Here is a 16,282-nt window from a genome sequence, read left to right on the forward strand (position 1 = left end):
CAGAGTAGAATGGTGTGAGGGCAATGAGGGAGGGAGGGGTGGTGGCTGCTACACCAAGCCGTCTTTGTAGCCTGTCCTCAGGAGTATTTGCTGGTCACTGTTTTTCACAAGCCCCTCTTGTGTCCATGTGGTAAATCCAATCTCCTCCAACAGTTTACAAAGCTTCTTGCTGATTGATTTAACAACCAATAAAGGGTTATTTGCCAAGTTATTCCCCCATGTGAAACAAACTTCTACATAAAAATTATACTGCACCTTGTCCATCTGTGTGTTTCTCTTCAAATAACAGCAGGTGTCCACAAATGGCTTCTATGAAACTTAGAAAAAGGAAGATAACTCTGCTAAAATGGCAGTAGTGGCTGGTGAACAGGTGCATCGAACACCATGTGGCTGTGATCAGGGATCTTCTTATCCTAAATTACAAAGCTGTCAGTGTTTACATTAGCACTTCATCACTAGTGAAACTAATGGATAAAGGTATGTATCTCCTTGTACATGGTAGGTTCTTGCATAGCAAGAGTGGGACACCTCTTTCAGCCCAAGGTCAAATCCAATTCCAGAGGATTTCTTGAAGGTCACAGTGGTGGATGGGGCAAAGGTAAAAATTTCTTACACAGTTTATTTATTTTTATTTTTAAAATGAAAAAAAAGTTTAGCTTGAAGTTCTTAGCTTATATGAGGCATTTCATTCTTCTACAAAGACACAAAAGCTAGGACACTGCCAAACAAATGTGGAATGGGGAAGGAGACCAGGCCACCTGGAGAGACCTCTTTGTCACTCTGAGCTTCTCCATCCCAATATGGCATGGAACCTATGGCAAGAACATATATTTCCTGTTTGGAGTCATGACATCTGTCACTGTGTTCCCTTTCCCCAATCGAGGCTTCCCTCAGTTCCAAGCCAGGAGACCGGTCATGTTTGAATTCAACTGTTCTTATTAACGGTGGAGATAAATTGTCCATAACTACTTCAAACAGTTGAAACTCTGCCACCAAAGCTAGTGGCTTAACTAAAGTGTTCCTTGTAGTTTTAGTGTCTACAATAGGGCTGGTTTCCTAGTTGCCTCTTCTTTGGGTGGCCAGTAAGGAGGTTGATGCCATGCCATGCCATGCCTAGGGTGCCACAACATGGTTGTCAGGCCCATCTCCTGCCTGGATCTCTCTCACACTTTTTCCCTGGTCCTCTGGGTTCTCTCTGTGTCTGGTTCCTCCAGCCACTTCCACAAGGAGAACTTCATCTCATTCCCTGCTTACTTGGCTCGTTGGTCACTCTTCTCCTTTCTGGGTGCTGCTGCTCCCTTCCCTCTCCCCCACCCCTCCAGAAAGAAGGTTTGTGTGGGGGTTGGTGCTGCTGTTGCCATTCAACTTCTTCCTTTGGGACTTTAAGCTTAACTAATTCCCCTGTCCAGGGGCCTTCTTTAGCAATTGATTCCCAACCCTCAGACCACTAGGGTCTATCTTTACCTCCTCTTCCAAACAAACATTCTCCCCTCCCTCCTCCACTCTCATCTCTATTCCCGATTCCTTCATATCTACAGGCTGCTCTTCCCCTTCCTTACTCTCACTCTTACTTCCTGTGCATCCATCTCCTTCTGCCCCGCGGAGGCAAGGCAGGGAAGCCGGGGTGCTGCCTCCTAGCTTGTTGACAATCTCAAAGAGAACCAAGAAAGTAAGTTTTCAATACCCCCTAGAACTGTTAGCATAACTGGAGATTCAGCTGTTATTTGGAATAGGGCCATTAACAGCCAGTTTTCAATAGAACTGGTGAAAGCTAATAAGATTACAAATGAGAAACTGCATTATGCGTTGAAACTGGCAGCAAAGTCTCATCAAGACAAAAGTAGCTCTGTGACTTCAAATTGTGTGTTTTGGTAGCTAAGACCTCTACTGGGCAGTAGAATACCAACTTTTCCCTCAATTGTGCACTTTTGCTTTATCTATCATTAACAATAAATGGGAAACCAGGGCTGCACAATTTTACCATTCTGTCTGAAACCCTATGATATGCAAACGATGTTTTCTAACCACTGTCCTTCCTTTTCTTTCCTGTGCTGGACTATGACTCCACACCATTCCTACCAGGGTGATGCTCAGCTAGGAAGCATTTAAAAATACATAGCTTTCATCTGAGCAAATATTGACTGCTCGCCTAGAAAGATTAATGATGAGGAAAAGAATGATGATCGTTCTGTCATTCACAGTTGCCAAAATCATTGTGAAACAGGATGTGAGGAAAGTACATCATTCAATGATTAAATGATGGCAACGGTCTTGTCCTGTAAATCACTATTAAAAAAAAGATGCATATTCTACAGATTCATGAGTTCATCCATACAAATGGACTAAATGATAAAAACATTTATCCTAGCTTATGGTGAAATCTAAGAAGACTTACATGTCTATAGTCTGAGAAGATACAACAACAAGAGTAATTGTGTTGGTCCATTAGATTAAAAAAAATCCATACAGGTCAAATAAAATCTATACCTTTAATAAGATGAATTAAAATTCCACAAGAATGCTCAAGCTTTTATATTCTCAAGGTTTTTTTTTAAAAAAAATCAGGCTTAGTAATACAATAACAACAACAAAAATCCCAATGGGACTAGACAGGATCACGGAAGTCCAGAAATCTGGCCAGGGATTAAAGCCAGAGGTTGGTAGCTTAAGCCCAAGAATAAAATGGCACAGTTGGATAACTTTATTACAGTCAAGGACCAGCAAGAAAATGGCAGAGTTGCTGTTGAGACTCTGGAATCAGGTTTGCAGATCAAACCTACCAATACACAGAGAACCAGTGTAGTTTAGTGGTTAGTGCTAGGATACCTGGTTCAAACCTGGGTCATTAAACTCAGTTGGTGACCTTGGGCCAGCCACATACTGAAATCCTGTTATATGGCTCCATATGTGCAATGTTTATGATGTCAGCAGCAAATTTCTGCCAACTAAAGGCAATTTTGGGGTGCACACGACTTGTACAGAATGTGAAAAATTTGCATGCTTCATAAAATCCTCAAAGCAAGCCCTTAATCATCTGCAATTTGTTGGTGCTGGCATCATCATTGTTGCGCACAGTTGCACAACAGGATCTTATACATAAGTCTTTTAACATGACCTATTCACAGAGCTGTTTTGAGGAAAACATAGAGTGGAGGAGAGTCATAGATGTCACCCTGAAATCACTGAAAGGCCGGCTGCAAAATATGAATGAATGCACACATGCGTACTGGAACTGAAAGAATGGTAAGTCCCTATCTCTGAAAAGACTGGCTGTAACTCAGCAATTGTCAAGTAAGATAAACCAATAGAAATTATCTCCCTGCCCCTTCCTCCAATGCAAGCAGACCTCTCCTGGGCAGAAATACAGAAGCAACTTGATATGGTTAATCTTGCATAATTGGTTTAAATGCAGTGATCTACATAGGATTCTTTGGAAATGTCTAATTACCACTCTGCCTGTATGAGCTAATTCATACATTGGAATAAAGGATGTAGAAAACAGTTCTTTCTAGTCTAGTGAAGAGTACAGTGTTCAGACTCTTGCATGCCTCATTGTGTCAAAGAGTGTGGGGCTCCTGAGAACACATTTAACCCCATTGTAATCTGTTGAGTTGCATTGTGTGTCTTCTCCTCATCACATTTTGTGTTACTGTATATCTTGCTGCTTTTTGCTATCAAACTAAATTGACACTTCCCTTGTTTCCCTTTAGGCTGCAGTAGGCACTGAAAAGAGAAATACTGTACAAATGTTGAACGGGAAATCCAAAACTGAGCGAAGGAAGGCAAACATCTATCACTGCCCTGATTGCTCTTAAAACAAAGCACACCCATTGTGGCCTTGCAGCTTTTTCCAGTTGTTGTCCAAATGTTTTTAAAATGCTGTATTTTTTCCTAGGATTTTCATGGCATGGATTTTCATGGAGGTTATCTTGGGACAACACATGCATCATTAGGATACTGAAATTTCTAGTGGCATGCACTCTTTCTATATGCCAGCTGGAGTGTGATAACCTGCTGCTTCTGGTTTCCTTAGAATCAATACAAGAAAAGTTATGGAAAGCTAGGCTTAAACCTTTTCTATGACATGTTAGCTTCCCATGTGTATTCTATTATACATAGCAATATATTCAAATATATGAACTACACCAGCAATCTAAGAAGAGCTATATTATGAGCTGGTCATGGACAAAATGGACAGGAGAACACCAATCTTCTTTTTGGGGGAGTCCTCCCCCACTCTGGTTACGAGCTACTAAAGGCCACCCCATATCTATTATGCACATTTAAATCAATGCTAAGTTGAAGCTTGCTGCATCCAGAGCTTGAAAAGTTACTTTTAAAAAGTTGTGAGTCATAATTCAAGCACTCAAAATGTAGTTAATCGATAATATCCTGTGTAAATGTGTAACTGTATTTCAATTTCTCACAAATGTGAATGAAGTTTCAACTTTTTCCTTATGTTAAAAAGCATATAGGAATCCTATAATCCTGTGGTATATAACAAACACTCCTCTGTCCACTTAGTCACTTCAACACCCACAAAAGCAGGTAGCTGCTTAAGGAACAGCATTTGAATTGCTCAATTAGGGTAGGACCACCGAAGCATTGTGGATCTGATGGGTCAACATATGTAGGTTCCACTGAGTTTATTCTAATTGTGACTTATTACTGGATTTTAATAAAGTAAGTCACAACTAGAGTACATCCTTTTGAGTCAGTTGAACTTACATAGGTGTTGACTCACCAAATTCACACTGACTGAACAGGCCTACTCTACTGGGACTTATTACACTGTATAATAGGATTTCAGCCATAATCTGCTCCACCATTTAGTGAAATTTCAACTCTTTAAGTATAAAAAGTGACTACTATACTTCAAAAGGAGTGAACATTAATTTTCACTTAAATTGGAATGCATTTTTATCTTCATTATTGGGCAAAGGCATAAATTGCAAGTAGCTAGCACCTGAGTGGTAACTTCTATTAATTAGTATCTAAATATAACTAGCACTGAATTGTTATTATACATAAAGCCATTCCAGTGGGCAGCAAAACAAAGGGACAAGAGAGTAGGCTATGTTATCAGCTTTGCTAAGATGCTGTTTGCCTTTCTCTCACCCTTGCCAGTTAGAAGCAGCTATTTTTTTAGGCTATCCTAAATAGTTATTGGTTATATTGCTAATAAACAGAATAAATTTAAGAGCCCAAGTTTGTGTTTTCTCTTCCCTTCCTCCTTATGTAAGATGTCTTAAATTTTAAATCTGAAGGCAAAGATTATCATGTTATTGATCTTTGTAAATCACTTTGGGAGGATTTGGGCTAATGGGTAATATGAACATTTTTTGAGTATCTAAGAACTGGAACAATGGGGATGCATGGGAGAGAAATGCTTCTTTCTAACATATGAAGGTATGTCTATATTCTAATCTTCCTCCTGACAATCTGAAAAGAGAAAATGCTTGGCCGGTCCAAATTTGTCTTCAGGTGGCGGGGTATGTGTATGTTAAATTAAACCACCACCACCCAGGAAGACTTTAGAGAAAGAACAACAAGAAGGGCTACTTGCTCTTATTCTTTAGCACTGCCATTTTGGTAGACAAACAGCAAAACTCTAGTTTTCTATTTTACTGAATTTGGTGAAAGCTTGTTGTTCTGATTCAGTGCTTATATAAAGTGTTTCAGTTTAAACACAGAAAGGGCAGGGTTGGCTGCCAGTTTCTCTTTCTAGCATTGCCCCTTACACTAATGAAATGCCACTCCATATTGTACAAACATCCCTTTAGTCTTTCAGCTCTTCATGCTACAGCTTGCAAGAATAGAAAAGATAAAATTATTCTATTCACAAAATAGAATATCAAACATCTGAAATATTCTCACAGATAGAGGGCACCGTCTATTCAAAATTAAGGACCCTGAAGCCTTGTTGAATTATTAAATTATGCACGTGTTTTACAGTGCATACCTGTATCTGTCAACTTAGAAATGACACCAATTTGATATAGAAGGTCATACTCCCATTGGCTGAAATCCAGTAGTAAATTGCCACTAAAGTAAGGCTCATTGAATCAGTAGAACACACATAGGGATTGGCTCACCAAATGTCCACTAATTCAATGCGTCTACTATAATTGCAACTTACTACAGTACTGGATTTCGGCCTGTGTCTATAGGACTGCAATCTACCATTGAAATAGGTGGACTTAAATCATATGTGACTTGTGAGGTCTGAAAGGACTAGACTTCTTCCCCTTTGGGGAAAGAAAACTTCTCTGACTAGGTCCACAATGTGCTTTTGATTTGGGCAATGACAGATTGTGTCTGAGTGTCTAAAACAGCTGCATAAAAAGTCATTGCATTGCCTATAAAACCAGTTTTAATCATTGAGAGCTTTTGAATATTTTCTATGCTATGTGTAAATAAATTATATAGTTTTCAGAAGCTAATTTTGCATACAAACACCATTAGGTTATAGGACATAATTTGCCAGTTGTGCAAGATTTCCCACCTGGGAGGAACAGCTAATCTATGAGATCCACAAATGTGGGACAGTTGTGTTAAAAATAAAATTCTAAAGGGATATATTTTTCTGGATTATTTAGAAAAGGACTTTAATGTGCAAACTGATGCCTGTATGATTTGCCGTATACTTTGCCCTATCATTTTTTTAAAAAATCAGAGTTGTTCAGATACAATCCACTTCTATTCGGTCTGAATTATTTGTCATACAGATTACAGTGGATTCACTTCATGCAGGCTCTTTGGCTACTCTATTTGATTTGTTTCTAAATATTCTAAAGCATTTCTATAGACTTATATTCTCCCAACAGTGAAACGGAATGAAAAGTGAAAATTAAGGGCTCTGACCTGGGATGGGGATGTGTGCGTGTGTAACTCAGTGCCATCAAGCACTGCTCAACCTCTAGTGGGCAGGTGAAACTCTCCCCATCCATTCTCTTTCTCTCTCTTCCCCCTTCCTCTTCCTCTTTCATGTGACCTGTCCAATGAATTCCTTGCTTAGCTCCTGCCTTTCCAGAAATGTATCCTTCATTGGCTTTAGCACTAGAAGAGAGCCACCATGGATCCTCTGAAAGGAAAGCTGTTGCTCTGGATTATTAATTTTTTTTAAACCTCTGAAGCACCAAACCAAAATCTGGTGTGTTGGAGGGTCCCAATTCAATTTAACACAATTTTGGGCTCCCTCACTTTGCTTCAGATTGATTTGGAAATAGATAAACACCTCTGCTGTGCTTCATTAAATCCTGAATCTGAAGCATATCTCTATTTTGATCATCATGATCACAAATTGAAGGAGCAAAAGTAAGATGCCTAGAATATTGGGTTTGGAATGTCAGGTTGGGTTCATGCCCAAAGTAAAAGGCTTGTGTTACTCTATAAACAAGCTCACTCTATAAGCTTACACTGCAACAAAGATACTACTGAATGGATTATACTCACTGTAGTTGAGATCAGTGGAATCTACTTCTTGTTCATTTTATTAGTAAGGATCAAAGTACTGTACCAACATTGGGCTTTCTGGGTTAGTTTCTTGACAGTCACTCCACCACTCTACATGCATGGTGACTGACTGTCCCTGGTTCCCCTTTTTAGCACTGACAAGCCCACCTGCAGAGGAAGGAAGCCATCAAAGGGCTTTATCCAGAGTCCACCCCTCCCCCAAATCAGTAGCCATCCCTTTTTAACTTTAAATGGAAAGCCTCAATAATCACCACCACCATCACTCCATTTAGCGATAAAGCTTCTCAGATAGCCTTGGGCAAGTCATTTTTCTCTCTGTCAAGCTTACTTCAGGGGGCTGTGTCGCTGGAAGGCAGGGTACGTTACAAATGCAATACCTAAACACTGAAGATCACTAATTTTTGAGCAAGCGGCGTTTTAACTATTTTTGCAGAATAATGTGTTTGAATATTCTCACTTTATGCGTACAAATCTTGTCAGGGTGGGAAACTGTGGACGTGCTGAGGTTCCCCCCCCCCCTTCGCCCACTACACAGATCTACTGATGTCATCGCAGGTTTCCAAGGAACGCGACTGTGTGTGCAAACTGCGGCGTCCCAAAATGTTTCGCGATCAATTTCTCCACTCAGTTAAATCCCAGAAGCTGAGGCGGAGACTAGGAGCCGCCTCCGCCCCCCCTCCTTCCCTCAATACCCGTTCTCCGCCTCTTTCCAGCTTCCAAGGGGAGGGGAAAGGCAATACACACAGACATACGCACACACACACACGAAGGAAAAGAAAAGCGCCTGCGCTCGCGCCCGAGAGGCGGCTTGGTCACGCGCATCGTGCGTGGGCAGGGCTTCCCGGGAACCTCAGGAACGGCGGCGAAGCCCGCGGCCCCTGTGGAAGAAACGGAAACCTTCTCCAGGTCCTTCCCGCGCACGCGCCGGCTAGGCCTCGGGAGCGCGCTCGCTGAACGCGGCGGCGGCGGCGGCGGCGGCGGCCAAGAACAGGGAAAGGGGGGGGAGGGAAGGCAAGGCAGGCAAAAGCCGCTGAGGTAAAGTTAGAGGTGGGGGCGGGGAACGGAGCTTCGCGAGGCGGGTTGGCGGAGGGTGGGTCGGGGGAGAGCGCGGAGTCTATGTGCGTGGAAGGCAGAGCCCGCGGAGCTCCCTCAGCGAAGCCAGTGCCGGGGGGAGAGAGAGGTTCGGCGGCCGCGGCCGCCGCCGCCATTACTAAGCTGAGGACACCGGGGAGGGAGGGAAATGGGGCCAGGCCGGGCGCTCTGAGGGGGGCTGCGGTCCGAAAAGGCACGGCCGTCCCCGGCGCCGAGCCAGAGTTCCGGGAATGCTGCTGTTCTTGCCGTGGAAGCGCGGGCGAGCGAGGTAGGGAGACCGGAGCCGCTCTTCCTCCTCAACTCTCTCTCTCTCTCCCCCCCCCCTCCAGGGTCAACCGTGGCCTTTTCTCCCTCCACAACTACACCCAAGCCCATCAGCTGCAGCACCATTGGGGTTCGCTGTGTGTGTGTGTGGGGGGGTAAGGTGGCGGCGGCGCTGCAGCAGCAGCCCGGGCGTTTTTCCTCCTTTTGGCGGCGGCCAGTTCGGAGGAGAGAGCCGGAGCCGTCGTCCGTAGGAGCTGCTGAATGAGAGCGAGCGAAGCAGCTCGGAGCTCCCCCTTCCTTCCTTCCTTCCTTCCTTGTTCGAGCCCGCTCCATACCTACACACTCCGGGAAGCGCGGTGGGAGGGAGAAGGAGGGAAGGTAGGACGCCTGGCTTGTTGTGGTCCCAGACAGGTGATGATGATGATGGCGAACGCCTGAGCCAGCGGGGAGGGTCAAAGCCTGCTCGACCAGACTCTGGTGGCGGCGGGTGCCAACCGCTCACGGCGCAACCAGCGCAAAGTAGAGGACGGTGGGGGGAGGAGAGAGAGAGAAGAAGGAAGGGGGCAGGCCACCTTCTTTTCCCCCATTCCTTTCTCTTCCGTCCCTGTTCTCTTCCCCCCATTTTTTGTGCCTAGCGATCTCAAACGTTAAATTCTTTTTCTTTCTCTCCACCCACCCCCCTCTCTGTTCTCCTTTGACGCCTCCCGAAATCCCGCCGTAGCAAACTTTACTCTCTCAAGATATGAGTGGCCTACTCGTGCCTCTTGAAACCCGCCTCCCCTTTCCCACCTCAATACTGTATGGAAGGGTGTGATGTCTTTTGCAACACTAGGTTAGGCGGATTGCGTTGGTTATTATAATTCTTCATGGGTTTTTCTCGTCTTTGTAGACCTTCAATTTCTTCTGCCGAGGAAAAGCACTAGGTGGGAGTCTGGAACCTTCATTTTGTCATGGGGGGTGATGCGTAATAAGGGCAGGGGGATGGTAGGAAGCTGCCTGCCTGCTAATGGCTTAAATTTTTTATGGAGGCTACTACAGTATAAAGAAAAGGGTGTGGAAACCTTCCCATATGTCCTCTCTTGTATGTGAGGCTTTCAACACCTCCTGTGTTAAGGATTTGCCTGAAAAGTAGGAGGAAGATGTTCAAAATCTAGACTAAAATAGGCCAGTGGGTGGGCATGCAAGTTTTGGTTTTCATAGATAATTACTGCATTTTCTTTTTACAGTGCTTGGCAGAGATTTTTTTTAGTCTGCACTGCATAGTAAGGCGATTCAGTATATCTAAACAGTTGTGAATCAATTGCATGTTCATTTCACCTGTATTTATAAGGCTATAATTGAAAAGAATAATACTATTCATATTGGTTGTTGTTAATAATAATAATAATAATAATAATAATAATAATAATAATAATAATAATAATAATAATAATAATAATAATAATAATAATAATAATAATAATAATAGTGTTATATCAAGTCAGTAGTGATTAATGGTGACCCTTTTCAGAGTTTTCTTGGTGGGGAGTATTCAAGACTGGTTTACCATTCCTGTCTTCTGGGGGCATCCTGGAACTGTGCAGCTTCCCCAAAGCTGCACAGGCTACTTCTTCTGGGGTAGTGTGGTACTGAACTCCAAACATCTGACTCTGCAGTCAGCTATATAATATACTGGCCCTTATTATTTTTTAAAAAAATGGACAAAGAGTTGAGGCTCATGTGTCTTAACTCTGTAGTGCTTTCTATTTCTACATTTATTTCAGAACATTAGTGACTATGCCTTATAGATTTTCAGTTATGTACCCAATTTTTTTAATGTAATATAAGCTATTGGTAATAATCAGAACATTAACACAGTGTTATAAGTTCACAGTAATAATACTTGGGGTCTTAGGATACAGTACACAATTCAGTTTAGCATTATACACTAATATTTGATCACAGAGGCTGTTATAATGGTACATCAGTTACATCACAAGCCTAAGCATGATTGATTGGAAGTCTCACTGAGTTAAATGGAGCTAACCCAGTAGTAAGTCCCTGGGATTGCAGCCACACAGTATTTATTGATAAGTCCCACTTAGGGCTAACATCCAAGCAAATATGAATAGAGTTACATCTTAACTCTTGTGTATTTTATTACCAAGTTCCACAGAAAAGTAAATACTTCTAACCTTAATGTCAAGATTTACTAGGTATTTCTTGTAAAAATTAGCTGGATAACTTGAAAAATATTTTTGTGTCATCAAAAATGCACTTGTATTTAAAGCGCAATATAGATAATTGGCCTCTGATCATTGATTGATTGCTTATGTAAGATAGTATTTGTGGGTTTTTTAAAAAATACAACTCTTTCGTTCTGTGAATTTCAGTAGTGAACATACAGTTTTTCAGTTTATTTAATGTATTTTTAAAAACTTTCGCAATCTCTTGGGTGTGTTATTTCTCATACTTTCATACCTTTTACTTTATATTTGAGCTACATTTCTTCTTACTCATTTTCTGTTCACTGTTAATATACTCAGCAGTTCATAAGCCACTTGCTTCAATTTAACTAATACATTATGTTAAAGAGTCACTATTATAATTTCTAGAGTAATTCTTTCTTAATACTTTGCTAATAGTGTGTATTACTTTCTAACAAATTCTTTAAGTCAATGTTCACTTAAGATTTTACTTCATCATCATATGAATGTATCAAATGGATCCTTAAAATGTTCTGACATGCTAGTGATCAGTTGATCATGTGATTTCTGCAGTTCATGGAACAGTGACATTAATAAGGGTTAGTGAGCTAGTGAAATAGGACTTGGAATCTTGATATCTTAAGTCCTAAATCAGGCAGACTGAATGAACAGGTATGGTAAAATGTACTTAAATCAAAGTTTGTCAGTGTTATATGAGACAAATAGCTTTTGCAGCTTTGTAAGAGCTCTTGCTTAGTGTCCAAAATGTCAAACTAAAGTTTATAAATTGAAAATATTCTACTTATATTCTTGTTATATTTGGCAGCATATAACCCCCCCCCCGATGTGCCCTATAATCAGGGAGTTCTTTTCTTTCTGGGAGGTCTGGCTTTTGTTATCTGAAATAATGTTATGTAGGAAAAAACCATGCCAAAATAACTGAATTGAAAATATGTGTTGTTTAAGAAATTAATAGAAAATATTTAGGAGAAAAAAGATTAATATATAATTTTAAAAACTTGAATTGCATATAACTAGTGGCTGTTGTAAGCACATTCAAGAACTCACATTTATGTCTATTTAAAATGTAGCACATATATGGAAAGCTTTTTGTGAAGAGGTGGTTTCTGCTTCACGTTACAGACTCTGTTATGAAAAGTACCTGAGTTAAAACGATAAATGTTTTCACAGTACTGTTAATAGGGAATGTACATAGAGTTAAGTGAGTGCATTTCCCTGCATCAGAAGTGGAAGCAGTGACTATGAAACTATTAAGCCTTTTCTGTCACAGATGAACTCTAAAAATATTATGAAGTATAGGAATTGAAACATTCAGTTTGCAACCACTTAGGGTCATGCAAGTCATATTGTCTTATCTTTCCAGGGCCTACTGAATGACACGTGTCTAGTCAGTCAGAACTCAGGAGAAACCAGAGTTGGTGGCTCACTTTGCTGAGTTTTGGTTAAAACCAAAAGCCTTGGAGTTTTCCAGTTTTCTCCAATTTTGTGAAATAAAATGAACTAGTGTATACTAGATTTTGGAGGGGATAGGGTAGTGGAGGAAGGTCCAAGCATAATTTCCTGTTTTTTTGTACGTGTTTTCTTTGTAAGACTTCAAGTATGGCAAGTCAGTCATTCATACCTGGTTCAAAATAGGATTCTTTTCTCCTTGGTTTATTTATTTAAAGTACTTTACCCCATCTTTCTTGAAAGAACTCAAGGTGGCTCAGGTTATCATCAAAGCAAGACAAATGTGGGAAAGGAAAGAGGAGCTTGCTTTCTTTATGCTGAGCATTCAGAGAGGTGGAAATCAAGCAACAAACCTGTTACTGAATTGCAGCATTAATGAAGTGGCAACCATTTTTTGACCTGCCTTGTTAACAGCAGCATATGTATTTATTTGGTCACAGAAATGCTCATGGATTGCTGCAGTTAGCTATTATTACAAGAAATCATGTCAAAATTTAAAACAGGACTTAATTCCGTTTGTTCTACAAATACAACCTGCAGATGTTGTCATAAACTGTCTGTTTAGATAGGTTTACACAGTTTTCCTTTGTAAGCTAGATGTTGGAAATATCTAACAACTCAAATTTAAACAATTCTTCACAGCACAATCATAGGTCCAGAGGATTTATTAGCCCTCCGATGCAAGCTTTTAGGTAGCATGAAGGGAGGGGTAAATAGTTTGTCACAGAAGCACTGAAATCTAGAAATACATTTTTGGATCCTAACTAATGTGACTGAGTATTGAGAAATTTCCCTCACTGTTTTATTGTGAGAGATGTGATGACTGCATATTCAACAAGCATTGCTGATTTCCCCCTTACCAGTACTTCTGCCTTAAGACCACTTACATATTGTCTATAAGCTTATTCCTTGTTACATAGTGTCTTAAATCCTGTTGGTTTATTATGCAAGTGAAAACAAAAAAATGCAATATTCAGTTGCTTTGAGAACGCCAGCGGGGACTCATTAATTGCCAGCTAGAAGCTACTGAATGTTAGGCTTTTTTTTCCTTCTGTCTGTATAACAGAGTACAGTGGTGCCCCGCTTGATGACGAAATCGCTTGACGATGAATTTTTTGCAATTGCAAAATGATGGTTCCTATGGGTTTTTTTCGCTTTACGTCGATTAGGTGCCTGTTTCACAAACTGTTTGTTCGCAAAATGATGTTTTTTCCAGCTCCGCAAAATGGCTTCCCTTCGCAAAATGGCTGTTTTCCAGACAGAAGCTTCGGAAGACAGCAATTTTAAACAGCTGATTGGCGGTTCTCTATGGGCGATCTTCGCTGGACAATGAGGTATTTCCCCATTGGAACGCATTAACTGGTATTCACTGCATTCCAATGGTTTTTTTCCCACTTGACGACGATTTCGCTTAACAGCGATTTTCCTGGAACGGATTATTGTCATCAAGTGGGGCACCACTGTAATTGGACTTCAGCCACTTTTTATGTCTGAATTCATAGTTAAAGACTTGATATGGAAGTTTCTTTGAGTTTGGGGAATAGCAGAGCAGTTCATATGTCCCGTATCTACTTTTTGTGGGCATATTTGTTATTTTAACATTTAATTGGATACAAAAGAGGGCTGCAACTCACATCAGCTTCTTGTATATCTAATATAAGAGAGGGAGTTTGTAATTAGAGCCTGAATAATTGTATCTGTGACAGTTAACTTCATTAGACATCTACAAATCACCTCAAAAGGGAACTCGGTAATGTTCTGTCAGGATGATTCAATCAATAATGGCTCATGAGGAAACTTGTCCTTGGAAGGCCTTTGCATTGTGGTCTGTGCACAGCAGATCCTGGTACCCAGCTAAGTGACAGTTATTATACAGTCATCATGCACACTTCATACACAATACTAGCAAGCATGACTTATTTTAGAGACGAAGATTTTCAGGAGTAAAGTATTAACTACTTAAATTTTATAAACTTCCTCTCATTAAATAGCTCAGATGCTGTTGAAGTTAACAGCTGGTATTTGGATGAAACACAGGTCTGTGTCTCTTTTATGCTAGTTTGGGAGAGTTGGCTGTTCTGCTCCAGTGCCAAGAGGCATTGATGGAAAGATGAATACACTGAATAAATCCAGATACAATGGAGAATTTATGGTAGGGAGCTCTGGTGTCTTTATTTTATTTTCATTTGTTTAGAAAAGTTTATACTTTATGTTAAAAGCCAGATTCACAGGGTGAAGATGCTTCTTGTTCTGGCTTTACCATAGGACTATGTGACAAGAATGTTTTTCACTACCTTTTGTTGTTGTGGTAGGGTACCTGTATCTTATTCTCAGGAGTCATGCCTCTGCCAGTATCCATATCCTGACAGCCTTCAGATGAGATTATTCCTGCATTTGAAAATGTCAGAAGATATATTTAGTCCAAAATATGGCAACAAGATTGTTAACTAGCACTTATTGCTTTAATTATGTAGCACCTCAGATATGCTCACTGTCTTTCATTTGATTTCTGTGCACAGCTTAAATTGCTGATTTTAGCTTACCTGCACACTTAGATGGGCAAGCTGGGATCTTGCTCTGTGAGTCTTCTGCATCAGAGTGTAGGTGGGACAGAACTTTTAAATCTAATGACCAGATTGTGGAATAGTTCCAGAAGCTCTGACTGTCTCCTCACTTCAGAAAACTAATATGCTTTTAGACTTTTATTCTGTTTTTTTTAACTTTAACATTTGTTTTTAATAAAAAATTGTATTAAATGTTATGCATTTAAGGTGGTTAGCTGTTTCAGATGCCTCATGGAGAAAGGGTTGAGCTATGACTTCCTTAAATAAATCTGCTTTAATATTTGAGTGGTACGGGTAGTATTGAAGATCAGAAACTTTTTAACCATTCTGTCCAATGTAGCATCCTATATACAGACATTTCTGGAGAGATATCCTTATTAGTTTGTTGTCACAAAAATAACACAGTTTTGCAACTCTTTAAAAAGGAAAAAGTTTCTATTTGGCATATTAGAGACTGCCACTCACTTCATTACATATGTTTGATGAAGTGAGCTGCAATCCAGGAAAGCTTATACTGTATCACATTTTTGTTTTAATTTTTGAGGTGCGACAACAGTACTGCTATCAATCTATAAATAATTATGGTACGCTTTAGTTGGTTTGCAATAGATAACCTTGAAGTAATCTTAATTGATTTAAATGAAGATAGCACACTTTAAAGAACATTTTAAATTGCCCTCTACCTTTCAAAACTTTTAAAAACAGCTTTTAAAACTGCTTGATCTGGTTGACTTTCAGATCTCTCAAGGAAAAACCATTTGAGCATCACTTAAATATATGACACTGCTATTAAGAAGGTCTTAGAAAATATTGCAGTTGCCTTGCATAATTTTATGTAAGGCTTAGTCTATCAGCCTGTGTGGCCTTAGGCAAAATGCACAGTCCCAGGGCACCCCCAGAAGAAGAGAATGACAAGTCACTTCTGAGTACTCTATACCTAGAAAATGAGAAGGGTTGCTGTAAGTCAAAGTTGACTTGATGGCATATTATTATTATTATTATTATTATTATTATTATTATTATTATTATTATTATTATTATTATTATTATTATTATTATTATTATTATTATTATTATTATTATTATTATTATTATTATTCTCCACTGTCCAGGCGCTGGGTTTGATGATCCACACAGTATCTGTATTTGACAGATACCAGAAGTGATTTCTTATTAGCCATAAATGACCAACAGTAATTTATAGTGCTGCAGATATAATGACTAATCATG

General features: G+C 40.1%; 1 protein-coding gene across 4 annotated transcripts in view; it reads left to right on the forward strand.

The window, feature by feature from the left end:
• The first annotated feature begins 8,242 nt into the window (after positions 1 to 8,242).
• The window catches only part of ARHGAP5 (Rho GTPase activating protein 5), a 59,312-nt gene continuing 51,272 nt past the window's right edge, over positions 8,243 to 16,282 (forward strand). The window contains exon 1 of one of the 4 annotated variants that reach the window (XM_020788413.3): positions 8,243 to 8,382. The gene's annotated coding sequence lies outside the window, so the exon portion shown is untranslated. Of the gene's footprint in view, positions 8,383 to 8,415; positions 8,512 to 8,696; positions 8,837 to 9,147; positions 9,211 to 16,282 lie in introns of those variants that run through there. The other 3 variants (XM_020788414.3, XM_020788412.3, XM_078392157.1) reach the window with 3 other exon arrangements.

Source organism: Pogona vitticeps, chromosome 1 (genome assembly GCF_051106095.1).
Source record: "Pogona vitticeps strain Pit_001003342236 chromosome 1, PviZW2.1, whole genome shotgun sequence".
Lineage (NCBI taxonomy): Eukaryota > Metazoa > Chordata > Lepidosauria > Squamata > Agamidae > Pogona > Pogona vitticeps.